At 35.9% G+C, this 12,172-nt stretch overlaps 13 non-coding genes across 13 annotated transcripts; 8 read left to right on the top strand and 5 right to left on the bottom strand.

Moving 5' to 3' along the window:
* Positions 1-252: 252 nt before the first annotated feature.
* TRNAM-CAU lies at positions 253-337 on the top strand. Its single transcript is given in 2 exon segments — positions 253-290; positions 302-337. It is a non-coding gene; the product is annotated as a tRNA-Met (tRNA).
* A 1,099-nt stretch (positions 338-1,436) lies between these two features.
* Positions 1,437-1,521, top strand: TRNAM-CAU. The gene is given in 2 exon segments: positions 1,437-1,474; positions 1,486-1,521. It is a non-coding gene; the product is annotated as a tRNA-Met (tRNA).
* Positions 1,522-2,617: 1,096 nt separating this feature from the next.
* TRNAM-CAU lies at positions 2,618-2,702 on the top strand. The gene is given in 2 exon segments: positions 2,618-2,655; positions 2,667-2,702. It is a non-coding gene; the product is annotated as a tRNA-Met (tRNA).
* Positions 2,703-2,764: 62 nt separating this feature from the next.
* Positions 2,765-2,835, bottom strand: TRNAE-CUC. The gene has a single exon. It is a non-coding gene; the product is annotated as a tRNA-Glu (tRNA).
* Positions 2,836-3,793: 958 nt separating this feature from the next.
* TRNAM-CAU lies at positions 3,794-3,878 on the top strand. The gene is given in 2 exon segments: positions 3,794-3,831; positions 3,843-3,878. It is a non-coding gene; the product is annotated as a tRNA-Met (tRNA).
* A 69-nt stretch (positions 3,879-3,947) lies between these two features.
* Positions 3,948-4,018, bottom strand: TRNAE-CUC. Its single transcript has one exon. It is a non-coding gene; the product is annotated as a tRNA-Glu (tRNA).
* Positions 4,019-5,129: 1,111 nt separating this feature from the next.
* Positions 5,130-5,201, bottom strand: TRNAE-CUC. Its single transcript has one exon. It is a non-coding gene; the product is annotated as a tRNA-Glu (tRNA).
* Positions 5,202-6,160: 959 nt separating this feature from the next.
* TRNAM-CAU lies at positions 6,161-6,245 on the top strand. Its single transcript is given in 2 exon segments — positions 6,161-6,198; positions 6,210-6,245. It is a non-coding gene; the product is annotated as a tRNA-Met (tRNA).
* Positions 6,246-7,334: 1,089 nt separating this feature from the next.
* On the top strand, positions 7,335-7,419 carry TRNAM-CAU. The gene is given in 2 exon segments: positions 7,335-7,372; positions 7,384-7,419. It is a non-coding gene; the product is annotated as a tRNA-Met (tRNA).
* Positions 7,420-9,814: 2,395 nt separating this feature from the next.
* On the top strand, positions 9,815-9,899 carry TRNAM-CAU. The gene is given in 2 exon segments: positions 9,815-9,852; positions 9,864-9,899. It is a non-coding gene; the product is annotated as a tRNA-Met (tRNA).
* Positions 9,900-9,968: 69 nt separating this feature from the next.
* Positions 9,969-10,041, bottom strand: TRNAE-CUC. Its single transcript has one exon. It is a non-coding gene; the product is annotated as a tRNA-Glu (tRNA).
* A 960-nt stretch (positions 10,042-11,001) lies between these two features.
* TRNAM-CAU lies at positions 11,002-11,086 on the top strand. Its single transcript is given in 2 exon segments — positions 11,002-11,039; positions 11,051-11,086. It is a non-coding gene; the product is annotated as a tRNA-Met (tRNA).
* A 69-nt stretch (positions 11,087-11,155) lies between these two features.
* Positions 11,156-11,228, bottom strand: TRNAE-CUC. The gene has a single exon. It is a non-coding gene; the product is annotated as a tRNA-Glu (tRNA).
* Between the last annotated feature and the right edge of the window lie 944 nt (positions 11,229-12,172).

The following is a 12,172-nucleotide window of genomic DNA, read 5'->3' as shown; positions in this document are numbered from 1 at the left end:
TTTTATTATAAACACACAAAAAATACGAGATCTGTTAAAATTTAACGGCGGTAATTCTTTACTTAAAGACACGACGCCATTTCGGAACATGGTCCACTCAACTGTGTGGACCATGGTCCACGGTATAACAATCGTCTTTGCACACCATTGATCTTGCATTATCTAGTGGCCTACAATTCCTTAACACAAATGCACTGGTAATTTAAAAAAGGAACGTACGGGGACGTAATGGTCATTGCCACGTATCAACGTGGGGTGGTGGCGCAGTTGGCTAGCGCGTAGGTCTCATAGCTTCTGAGTGATCCTGAGGTCGAGAGTTCGAGCCTCTCTCACCCCATATTCCAAAATGTGGTTTTTCCCCTCGCGTGAACTAGCAGTGCAAAAAATAAAAGAACAAAAAATAGTTTCCGTTGCCGGGAATTGAACCCGGTCTCTCGGTGAGAGCCGAGTATCCTAACCAACTAGACTACAACGGATTCATTGTTCCACTTTTTCATCTTCTGAATATCGGCAAAATTTGACTGTGGACCTTGGTCCACACAGCTGTGTGGACCATTGTCCAAAACGGAGTCGTTTCTTTTAATGAAAATAAACGGCACCGCACCCGTTCTGTGTAATTAGTTCGGTTTGTATAACATATCCAGTTTCATTTTATTTATATTGTAGTTTCATATCAGCACAACTAAAGTTTCATTTTGTTTCAACTGCAGTTCCATTCGACATTATATGTACAATAGTCTTATTACAATGAGACTTGTTATTGAATTCTATTTTATACTCACTGTAGTATTGTTACAACACCACTAAATTATAATTCTAATTCAACTACGATTTCATTTTATATACACTGTAGTTTCATTAAAACACAACTAAAGTATCATTTTGATATAACCACAGTCTCATTTGACAATATAACACTCAATACGTGAGACATGTTATTCAGTTTCCTTTTATACATGCTGTAGTTTCATTTCAGCAAAACTAAAGTATCATTTCAATTCAAATACAATTCTATTTGACAATATACACTCAATATGTGAGACATGCTATTCAATTTCATTTTATACATACTGCAGTTTCGTTTCAACACAACTAAAGTATCATTTCAATTCAATTACATTTTCATTTGACAATATATGCGAGACAAATTATTCAGTTTAATTTGAAACACACTGTAGTTTCATTTTATTATAAACACACAAAAAATACGAGATCTGTTAAAATTTAACGGCGGTAATTCTTTACTTAAAGACACGACGCCATTTTCGGAACATGGTCCACTCAACTGTGTGGACCATGGTCCACGGTATAACAATCGTCTTTGCACACCATTGATCTTGCATTATCTAGTGGCCTACAATTCCTTAACACAAATGCACTGGTAATTTAAAAAAGGAACGTACGGGGACGTAATGGTCATTGCCACGTATCAACGTGGGGTGGTGGCGCAGTTGGCTAGCGCGTAGGTCTCATAGCTTCTGAGTGATCCTGAGGTCGAGAGTTCGAGCCTCTCTCACCCCATATTCAAAATGTGGTTTTTCCCTCGCCGTGAACTAGCAGTGCAAAAAATAAAAGAACAAAAAATATTTTCGTTGCGGGAATTGAACCCGGGTCTCTCGGTGAGAGCCGAGTATCCTAACCAACTAGACTACAACGGATTCATTGTTCCACTTTTTCATCTTCTGAATATCGGCAAAATTTGACTGTGGACCTTGGTCCACACAGCTGTGTGGACCATTGTCCAAAACGGAGTCGTTTCTTTTAATGAAAATAAACGGCACCGCACCCGTTCTGTGTAATTAGTTCGGTTGTATAACATATCCAGTTTCATTTTATTTATATTGTAGTTTCATATCAGCACAACTAAAGTTTCATTTTGTTTCAACTGCAGTTCCATTCGACATTATATGTACAATAGTCTTATTACAATGAGACTTGTTATTGAATTCTATTTTATACTCACTGTAGTATTGTTACAACACCACTAAATTATAATTCTAATTCAACTACGATTTCATTTTATATACACTGTAGTTTCATTAAAACACAACTAAAGTATCATTTTGATATAACCACAGTCTCATTTGACAATATAACACTCAATACGTGAGACATGTTATTCAGTTTCCTTTTATACATGCTGTAGTTTCATTTCAGCAAAACTAAAGTATCATTTCAATTCAAATACAATTCTATTTGACAATATACACTCAATATGTGAGACATGCTATTCAATTTCATTTTATACATACTGCAGTTTCGTTTCAACACAACTAAAGTATCATTTCAATTCAATTACATTTTCATTTGACAATATATGCGAGACAAATTATTCAGTTTAATTTGAAACACACTGTAGTTTCATTTTATTATAAACACACAAAAAATACGAGATCTGTTAAAATTTAACGGCGGTAATTCTTTACTTAAAGACACGACGCCATTTTCGGAACATGGTCCACTCAACTGTGTGGACCATGGTCCACGGTATAACAATCGTCTTTGCACACCATTGATCTTGCATTATCTAGTGGCCTACAATTCCTTAACACAAATGCACTGGTAATTTAAAAAAGGAACGTACGGGGACGTAATGGTCATTGCCACGTATCAACGTGGGGTGGTGGCGCAGTTGGCTAGCGCGTAGGTCTCATAGCTTCTGAGTGATCCTGAGGTCGAGAGTTCGAGCCTCTCTCACCCCATATTATGGTTTTTCCCCTCGCCGTGAACTAGCAGTGCAAAAAATAAAAGAACAAAAAATATTTTCCGTTGCGGGAATTGAACCCGGTCTCTCGGGTGAGAGCCGAGTATCCTAACCAACTAGACTACAACGGATTCATTGTTCCACTTTTTCATCTTCTGAATATCGGCAAAATTTGACTGTGGACCTTGGTCCACACAGCTGTGTGGACCATTGTCCAAAACGAGTCGTTTCTTTTAATGAAAATAAACGGCACCGCACCCGTTCTGTGTAATTAGTTCGGTTTGTATAACATATCCAGTTTCATTTTATTTATATTGTAGTTTCATATCAGCACAACTAAAGTTTCATTTTGTTTCAACTGCAGTTCCATTCGACATTATATGTACAATAGTCTTATTACAATGAGACTTGTTATTGAATTCTATTTTATACTCACTGTAGTATTGTTACAACACCACTAAATTATAATTCTAATTCAACTACGATTTCATTTTATATACACTGTAGTTTCATTAAAACACAACTAAAGTATCATTTTGATATAACCACAGTCTCATTTGACAATATAACACTCAATACGTGAGACATGTTATTCAGTTTCCTTTTATACATGCTGTAGTTTCATTTCAGCAAAACTAAAGTATCATTTCAATTCAAATACAATTCTATTTGACAATATACACTCAATATGTGAGACATGCTATTCAATTTCATTTTATACATACTGCAGTTTCGTTTCAACACAACTAAAGTATCATTTCAATTCAATTACATTTTCATTTGACAATATATGCGAGACAAATTATTCAGTTTAATTTGAAACACACTGTAGTTTCATTTTATTATAAACACACAAAAAATACGAGATCTGTTAAAATTTAACGGCGGTAATTCTTTACTTAAAGACACGACGCCATTTTCGGAACATGGTCCACTCAACTGTGTGGACCATGGTCCACGTATAACAATCGTCTTTGCACACCATTGATCTTGCATTATCTAGTGGCCTACAATTCCTTAACACAAATGCACTGGTAATTTAAAAAAGGAACGTACGGGGACGTAATGGTCATTGCCACGTATCAACGTGGGGTGGTGGCGCAGTTGGCTAGCGCGTAGGTCTCATAGCTTCTGAGTGATCCTGAGGTCGAGAGTTCGAGCCTCTCTCACCCCATATTCCAAAATGTGGTTTTTTCCCTCGCCGTGAACTAGCAGTGCAAAAAATAAAAGAACAAAAAATATTTTCCGTTGCCGGAATTGAACCGGGTCTCTCGGGTGAGAGCCGAGTATCCTAACCAACTAGACTACAACGGATTCATTGTTCCACTTTTTCATCTTCTGAATATCGGCAAAATTTGACTGTGGACCTTGGTCCACACAGCTGTGTGGACCATTGTCCAAAACGGAGTCGTTTCTTTTAATGAAAATAAACGGCACCGCACCCGTTCTGTGTAATTAGTTCGGTTTGTATAACATATCCAGTTTCATTTTATTTATATTGTAGTTTCATATCAGCACAACTAAAGTTTCATTTTGTTTCAACTGCAGTTCCATTCGACATTATATGTACAATAGTCTTATTACAATGAGACTTGTTATTGAATTCTATTTTATACTCACTGTAGTATTGTTACAACACCACTAAATTATAATTCTAATTCAACTACGATTTCATTTTATATACACTGTAGTTTCATTAAAACACAACTAAAGTATCATTTTGATATAACCACAGTCTCATTTGACAATATAACACTCAATACGTGAGACATGTTATTCAGTTTCCTTTTATACATGCTGTAGTTTCATTTCAGCAAAACTAAAGTATCATTTCAATTCAAATACAATTCTATTTGACAATATACACTCAATATGTGAGACATGCTATTCAATTTCATTTTATACATACTGCAGTTTCGTTTCAACACAACTAAAGTATCATTTCAATTCAATTACATTTTCATTTGACAATATATGCGAGACAAATTATTCAGTTTAATTTGAAACACACTGTAGTTTCATTTTATTATAAACACACAAAAAATACGAGATCTGTTAAAATTTAACGGCGGTAATTCTTTACTTAAAGACACGACGCCATTTTCGGAACATGGTCCACTCAACTGTGTGGACCATGGTCCACGGTATAACAATCGTCTTTGCACACCATTGATCTTGCATTATCTAGTGGCCTACAATTCCTTAACACAAATGCACTGGTAATTTAAAAAAGGAACGTACGGGACGTAATGGTCATTGCCACGTATCAACGTGGGTGGTGGCGCAGTTGGCTAGCGCGTAGGTCTCATAGCTTCTGAGTGATCCTGAGGTCGAGAGTTCGAGCCTCTCTCACCCCATATTCAAAATGTGGTTTTTCCCCTCGCCGTGAACTAGCAGTGCAAAAAATAAAAGAACAAAAAATAGTTTCCGTTGCCGGAATTGAACCCGGGTCTCTCGGGTGAGAGCCGAGTATCCTAACCAACTAGACTACAACGGATTCATTGTTCCACTTTTTCATCTTCTGAATATCGGCAAAATTTGACTGTGGACCTTGGTCCACACAGCTGTGTGGACCATTGTCCAAAACGGAGTCGTTTCTTTTAATGAAAATAAACGGCACCGCACCCGTTCTGTGTAATTAGTTCGGTTTGTATAACATATCCAGTTTCATTTTATTTATATTGTAGTTTCATATCAGCACAACTAAAGTTTCATTTTGTTTCAACTGCAGTTCCATTCGACATTATATGTACAATAGTCTTATTACAATGAGACTTGTTATTGAATTCTATTTTATACTCACTGTAGTATTGTTACAACACCACTAAATTATAATTCTAATTCAACTACGATTTCATTTTATATACACTGTAGTTTCATTAAAACACAACTAAAGTATCATTTTGATATAACCACAGTCTCATTTGACAATATAACACTCAATACGTGAGACATGTTATTCAGTTTCCTTTTATACATGCTGTAGTTTCATTTCAGCAAAACTAAAGTATCATTTCAATTCAAATACAATTCTATTTGACAATATACACTCAATATGTGAGACATGCTATTCAATTTCATTTTATACATACTGCAGTTTCGTTTCAACACAACTAAAGTATCATTTCAATTCAATTACATTTTCATTTGACAATATATGCGAGACAAATTATTCAGTTTAATTTGAAACACACTGTAGTTTCATTTTATTATAAACACACAAAAAATACGAGATCTGTTAAAATTTAACGGCGGTAATTCTTTACTTAAAGACACGACGCCATTTTCGGAACATGGTCCACTCAACTGTGTGGACCATGGTCCACGGTATAACAATCGTCTTTGCACACCATTGATCTTGCATTATCTAGTGGCCTACAATTCCTTAAACAAATGCACTGGTAATTTAAAAAAGGAACGTACGGGGACGTAATGGTCATTGCCACGTATCAACGTGGGGTGGTGGCGCAGTTGGCTAGCGCGTAGGTCTCATAGCTTCTGAGTGATCCTGAGGTCGAGAGTTCGAGCCTCTCTCACCCCATATTCAAAATGTGGTTTTTCCCTCGCCGTGAACTAGCAGAAAAAATAAAAGAACAAAAAATAGTTTCCGTTGCCGGGATTGAACCCGGGTCTCTCGGTGAGAGCCGAGTATCCTAACCAACTAGACTACAACGGATTCATTGTTCCACTTTTTCATCTTCTGAATATCGGCAAAATTTGACTGTGGACCTTGGTCCACACAGCTGTGTGGACCATTGTCCAAAACGGAGTCGTTTCTTTTAATGAAATAAACGGCACCGCACCCGTTCTGTGTAATTAGTTCGGTTTGTATAACATATCCAGTTTCATTTTATTTATATTGTAGTTTCATATCAGCACAACTAAAGTTTCATTTTGTTTCAACTGCAGTTCCATTCGACATTATATGTACAATAGTCTTATTACAATGAGACTTGTTATTGAATTCTATTTTATACTCACTGTATTGTTACAACACCACTAAATTATAATTCTAATTCAACTACGATTTCATTTTATATACACTGTAGTTTCATTAAAACACAACTAAAGTATCATTTTGATATAACCACAGTCTCATTTGACAATATAACACTCAATACGTGAGACATGTTTCAGTTTCCTTTTATACATGCTGTAGTTTCATTTCAGCAAAACTAAAGTATCATTTCAATTCAAATACAATTCTATTTGACAATATACACTCAATATGTGAGACATGCTATTCAATTTCATTTTATACATACTGCAGTTTCGTTTCAACACAACTAAAGTATCATTTCAATTCAATTACATTTTCATTTGACAATATATGCGAGACAAATTATTCAGTTTAATTTGAAACACACTGTAGTTTCATTTTATTATAAACACACAAAAAATACGAGATCTGTTAAAATTTAACGGCGGTAATTCTTTACTTAAAGACACGACGCCATTTTCGGAACATGGTCCACTCAACTGTGTGGACCATGGTCCACGGTATAACAATCGTCTTTGCACACCATTGATCTTGCATTATCTAGTGGCCTACAATTCCTTAACACAAATGCACTGGTAATTTAAAAAAGGAACGTACGGGGACGTAATGGTCATTGCCACGTATCAACGTGGGGTGGTGGCGCAGTTGGCTAGCGCGTAGGTCTCATAGCTTCTGAGTGATCCTGAGGTCGAGAGTTCGAGCCTCTCTCACCCCATATTCAAAATGTGGTTTTTCCCCTCGCCGTGAACTAGCAGTGCAAAAAATAAAAGAACAAAAAATAGTTTCCGTTGCGGGAATTGAACCCGGGTCTCTCGGTGAGAGCCGAGTATCCTAACCAACTAGACTACAACGGATTCATTGTTCCACTTTTTCATCTTCTGAATATCGGCAAAATTTGACTGTGGACCTTGGTCCACACAATGTGGACCATTGTCCAAAACGGAGTCGTTTCTTTTAATGAAAATAAACGGCACCGCACCCGTTCTGTGTAATTAGTTCGGTTTGTATAACATATCCAGTTTCATTTTATTTATATTGTAGTTTCATATCAGCACAACTAAAGTTTCATTTTGTTTCAACTGCAGTTCCATTCGACATTATATGTACAATAGTCTTATTACAATGAGACTTGTTATTGAATTCTATTTTATACTCACTGTAGTATTGTTACAACACCACTAAATTATAATTCTAATTCAACTACGATTTCATTTTATATACACTGTAGTTTCATTAAAACACAACTAAAGTATCATTTTGATAACCACAGTCTCATTTGACAATATAACACTCAATACGTGAGACATGTTATTCAGTTTCCTTTTATACATGCTGTAGTTTCATTTCAGCAAAACTAAAGTATCATTTCAATTCAAATACAATTCTATTTGACAATATACACTCAATATGTGAGACATGCTATTCAATTTCATTTTATACATACTGCAGTTTCGTTTCAACACAACTAAAGTATCATTTCAATTCAATTACATTTTCATTTGACAATATATGCGAGACAAATTATTCAGTTTAATTTGAAACACACTGTAGTTTCATTTTATTATAAACACACAAAAAATACGAGATCTGTTAAAATTTAACGGCGGTAATTCTTTACTTAAAGACACGACGCCATTTTCGGAACATGGTCCACTCAACTGTGTGGACCATGGTCCACGGTATAACAATCGTCTTTGCACACCATTGATCTTGCATTATCTAGTGGCCTACAATTCCTTAACACAAATGCACTGGTAATTTAAAAAAGGAACGTACGGGGACGTAATGGTCATTGCCACGTATCAACGTGGGGTGTGGCGCAGTTGGCTAGCGCGTAGGTCTCATAGCTTCTGAGTGATCCTGAGGTCGAGAGTTCGAGCCTCTCTCACCCCATATTCCAAAATGTGGTTTTTCCCCTCGCCGTGAACTAGCACGGTGTAATGGTCATTGAACAAAAAATCAACGTCCGTTGCGGTGAATTGCACCTAGGGTCTCTCTCATAGTGAGTGATCCTGAGTATCCTAACCAACTAGAGTTACAACGGCCTCATTGTTCCCCAAAAATAAAAGAACAAAAAATAGTTTCGTTGCCGGGAATTGAACCGGGTCTCTCGGTGAGAGCCGAGTATCCTAACCAACTAGACTACAACGATTCATTGTTCCACTTTTTCATCTTCTGAATATCGGCAAAATTTGACTGTCTTGGTCCACACAGCTGTGTGGACCATTGTCCAAAACGGAGTCGTTTCTTTTAATGAAAATAAACGGCACCGCACCCGTTCTGTGTAATTAGTTCGGTTTGTATAACATATCCAGTTTCATTTTATTTATATTGTAGTTTCATATCAGCACAACTAAAGTTTCATTTTGTTTCAACTGGCAGTTCCATTCGACATTATATGTACAATAGTCTTATTACAATGAGACTTGTTATTGAATTCTATTTTTATACTCACTGTAGTCTTGTTACAACACCACTAAATTATAATTCTAATTCAACTACGATTTCATTTTATATACACTGTAGTTTCATTAAAACACAACTAAAGTATCATTTTGATATAACACACAGTCTCATTTGACAATATAACACTCAATACGTGAGACATGTTATTCAGTTTCCTTTTATACATGCTGTAGTTTCATTTCAGCAAAACTAAAGTATCATTTCAATTCAAATACAATTCTATTTGACAATATACACTCAATATGTGAGACATGCTATTCAATTTCATTTTATACATACTGCAGTTTCGTTTCAACACAACTAAAGTATCATTTCAATTCAATTACATTTTCATTTGACAATATATGCGAGACAAATTATTCAGTTTAATTTGAAACACACTGTAGTTTCATTTTATTATAAACACACAAAAAATACGAGATCTGTTAAAATTTAACGGCGGTAATTCTTTACTTAAAGACACGACGCCATTTTCGGAACATGGTCCACTCAACTGTGTGGACCATGGTCCACGGTATAACAATCGTCTTTGCACACCATTGATCTTGCATTATCTAGTGGCCTACAATTCCTTAACACAAATGCACTGGTAATTTAAAAAAGGAACGTACGGGGACGTAATGGTCATTGCCACGTATCAACGTGGGGTGGTGGCGCAGTTGGCTAGCGCGTAGGTCTCATAGCTTCTGAGTGATCCTGAGGTCGAGAGTTCGAGCCTCTCTCACCCCATATTCTAAAATGTGGTTTTTCCCCTCGCCGTGAACTAGCAGTGCAAAAAATAAAAGAACAAAAAATAGTTTCCGTTGCCGGGAATTGAACCCGGGTCTCTCGGGTGAGAGCCGAGTATCCTAACCAACTAGACTACAACGGATTCATTGTTCCACTTTTTCATCTTCTGAATATCGGCAAAATTTGACTGTGGACCTTGGTCCACACAGCTGTGTGGACCATTGTCCAAAACGGAGTCGTTTCTTTTAATGAAAATAAACGGCACCGCACCCGTTCTGTGTAATTAGTTCGGTTTGTATAACATATCCAGTTTCATTTTATTTATATTGTAGTTTCATATCAGCACAACTAAAGTTTCATTTTGTTTCAACTGCAGTTCCATTCGACATTATATGTACAATAGTCTTATTACAATGAGACTTGTTATTGAATTCTATTTTATACTCACTGTAGTATTGTTACAACACCACTAAATTATAATTCTAATTCAACTACGATTTCATTTTATATACACTGTAGTTTCATTAAAACACAACTAAAGTATCATTTTGATATAACCACAGTCTCATTTGACAATATAACACTCAATACGTGAGACATGTTATTCAGTTTCCTTTTATACATGCTGTAGTTTCATTTCAGCAAAACTAAAGTATCATTTCAATTCAAATACAATTCTATTTGACAATATACACTCAATATGTGAGACATGCTATTCAATTTCATTTTATACATACTGCAGTTTCGTTTCAACACAACTAAAGTATCATTTCAATTCAATTACATTTTCATTTGACAATATATGCGAGACAAATTATTCAGTTTAATTTGAAACACACTGTAGTTTCATTTTATTATAAACACACAAAAAATACGAGATCTGTTAAAATTTAACGGCGGTAATTCTTTACTTAAAGACACGACGCCATTTTCGGAACGTGGTCCACTCAACTGTGTGGACCATGGTCCACGGTATAACAATCGTCTTTGCACACCATTGATCTTGCATTATCTAGTGGCCTACAATTCCTTAACACAAATGCACTGGTAATTTAAAAAAGGAACGTACGGGGACGTAATGGTCATTGCCACGTATCAACGTGGGGTGGTGGCGCAGTTGGCTAGCGCGTAGGTCTCATAGCTTCTGAGTGATCCTGAGGTCGAGAGTTCGAGCCTCTCTCACCCCATATTCTAAAATGTGGTTTTTCCCCTCGCCGTGAACTAGCAGTGCAAAAAATAAAAGAACAAAAAATAGTTTCCGTTGCCGGGAATTGAACCCGGGTCTCTCAGGTGAGAGCCGAGTATCCTAACCAACTAGACTACAACGGATTCATTGTTCCACTTTTTCATCTTCTGAATATCGGCAAAATTTGACTGTGGACCTTGGTCCACACAGCTGTGTGGACCATTGTCCAAAACGGAGTCGTTTCTTTTAATGAAAATAAACGGCACCGCACCCGTTCTGTGTAATTAGTTCGGTTTGTATAACATATCCAGTTTCATTTTATTTATATTGTAGTTTCATATCAGCACAACTAAAGTTTCATTTTGTTTCAACTGCAGTTCCATTCGACATTATATGTACAATAGTCTTATTACAATGAGACTTGTTATTGAATTCTATTTTATACTCACTGTAGTATTGTTACAACACCACTAAATTATAATTCTAATTCAACTACGATTTCATTTTATATACACTGTAGTTTCATTAAAACACAACTAAAGTATCATTTTGATATAACCACAGTCTCATTTGACAATATAACACTCAATACGTGAGACATGTTATTCAGTTTCCTTTTATACATGCTGTAGTTTCATTTCAGCAAAACTAAAGTATCATTTCAATTCAAATACAATTCTATTTGACAATATACACTCAATATGTGAGACATGCTATTCAATTTCATTTTATACATACTGCAGTTTCGTTTCAACACAACTAAAGTATCATTTCAATTCAATTACATTTTCATTTGACAATATATGCGAGACAAATTATTCAGTTTAATTTGAAACACACTGTAGTTTCATTTTATTATAAACACACAAAAAATACGAGATCTGTTAAAATTTAACGGCGGTAATTCTTTACTTAAAGACACGACGCCATTTTCGGAACGTGGTCCACTCAACTGTGTGGACCATGGTCCACGGTATAACAATCGTCTTTGCACACCATTGATCTTGCATTATCTAGTGGCCTACAATTCCTTAACACAAATGCACTGGTAATTTAAAAAAGGAACGTACGGGGACGTAATGGTCAT

The sequence above is a fragment of the Ipomoea nil genome, unplaced genomic scaffold, assembly GCF_001879475.1.
Source record: "Ipomoea nil cultivar Tokyo-kokei standard unplaced genomic scaffold, Asagao_1.1 scaffold1014, whole genome shotgun sequence".
Taxonomy (NCBI): Eukaryota; Viridiplantae; Streptophyta; class Magnoliopsida; order Solanales; family Convolvulaceae; genus Ipomoea; species Ipomoea nil.
The sequence above is the reverse complement of the archived record's forward strand: the minus strand, read 5'-3'. Positions and strand labels throughout refer to the sequence as shown.